Genomic DNA, 1,780 nt, shown 5'->3' with positions numbered 1-1,780 from the left:
TTTGCCAGACTGCCAGACCACTTGCTTAATATGGTGAATGCCACTACTATTATTTGCTGATGTCCACGCTACAAAAATGTCTATGTAGTAACTGAGCTCATATATGCAAACGAAGCCACTAACCGCAAACAAGTTTGCAAACCGATTGCATGCTTTTGAAATTTGTCGAATACTTACGATCCGTTTGTCAACAGCCCCACTCACGACAAAAAGACCTTCCAAATGAAGCAGACTTGTCAAACAAGTGGTATTAGTCGTATTTCCTTTGAGATTGATCCCGGAGTCATCCCGGATTAGTCACTTTTTTGCATAAGTTCTTATTGTACATACTTATATATTTTCGTTCACCTATAACCGTTCACTGCCGGTTTTCATTAATTCGATATCATATAATCCTTTTCTGAGTCTCACATCACCAAAGCTCTCACTTTTTCTGAACCTACTTTTCACAAATTCTTTCTAGACGATTTGCCCATGGGAAATCATTATAGCAATTCGTTATGTGTTCAATGCTCGCTTATGAGCTTTGCCGGCGCGCTTGAGGGGGATTTTGCCAATACCAAAATATAGAAAGCAAACAAATAAGAATATGTACTACGCTTCACTTACTTGTACGCCGAAGTTAGCTGTTTTCGTTTTCCACTTCTCCACTTCTCCCCTTGCTCCGCTATTAGCTACGACTGCCCTTTTTCCTTTGCATTCGTGTTGTTCTACTGTTGCTAGTAGTTTTCTCGTCTGCTTGTTCTTGTTGTGTTTGAAGTCTTTTTTGCAGAAAGTCGTTGTAGGTGACTTGTCGTTGTGCGATTATTGTAGTTTTATATGTTGTACTTGTTTTTATATTATTGCAGTTTTCTGCTACTGAATATTGGAAGGATCGTTGTTTCTGTTTACTTCTCTATTAATTTTATTTTGTTGTTGCTGCAGTCCTGCAAGCTTAAGTGGTTGTTCTTATTGTTGTTATTGTGCTGAAATGGATGAAGAGATTTGATAACATTAAGGGATTTGCCATTCACAGAGGATTTGTATTGGTAAACGCGCAAAAACTACATTGCACTGGATTATCACCCATTGAGTTGGATTAGATACAAATTGACATAGAATTCGGAATGTAATGCAAGTATAGAGCTTTCAGAATTCTTAACAAGTGAGAAATTTGATAATTTAATCATTCAAAGCTATATCGAAACTTTAAGTTGTTTGCGCTCAATGGAAATGATTATTACCTGATTTTTATTTTTTCGATCACAAATAATGATTATTTTATGAATTTTATTTTTTCGCTCAGAGATAATAATTATTATTGAGTTTTATTTTTCCACATAAAAATAATGTTTGTTTATAAAATTGAAAAGGTTATACAGACGTAACTTACTGACTTTTTCCCTGAAAATTTTGGGTGTTATTACTTTTATTAGAGAGTCGCTTCCTCTGAAAAGAATGCGGCGGAAATCACGCTGGTATAGCTTTTGAGTTTTTGAATGATCATTATTCTAAAGTGAAACAAATAAAACTCGATAATACCTATCATCCTTGAGCGAAAAAAATAAAGATTATAAAATAATCATTATTTGCGATCGAAAAAATAAAAATCAAGTAATATTAATTACCTTTAAGCGACAAATTTAAACACAAATATTAGTTATTATTTTTAATCTTTATTGGTTCAACTCGAAAAATAAAAATCTATGTAAATTACAATGGGACGTACGAACACAAATACGTGAGTATAGTTAAAATTGTATTACGACGATTACAACTTGTTGATTTTTTGGTTAAAATT

The 1,780-nt window shown here is 33.5% G+C and overlaps 1 protein-coding gene across 3 annotated transcripts in view; it reads right to left on the bottom strand.

Moving 5' to 3' along the window:
• The window catches only part of LOC118734032 (glutamine-dependent NAD(+) synthetase), a 400,175-nt gene that overhangs the window by 150,441 nt on the left and 247,954 nt on the right, over positions 1-1,780 (bottom strand). For all 3 annotated transcript variants that reach the window (XM_036463721.1, XM_036463723.1, XM_036463722.1), the window contains one exon: positions 610-965. The gene's annotated coding sequence lies outside the window, so the exon portion shown is untranslated. The remainder of the gene's footprint in view (positions 1-609; positions 966-1,780) is intronic.

This window comes from Rhagoletis pomonella, unplaced genomic scaffold, assembly GCF_013731165.1.
Source record: "Rhagoletis pomonella isolate Grant_MI unplaced genomic scaffold, Rhpom_1.0 Rhpom_scaffold_00002, whole genome shotgun sequence".
NCBI lineage: Eukaryota > Metazoa > Arthropoda > Insecta > Diptera > Tephritidae > Rhagoletis > Rhagoletis pomonella.
Note: the sequence above shows the minus strand (reverse complement) of the source record. Positions and strands in the feature narration are given on the sequence as shown.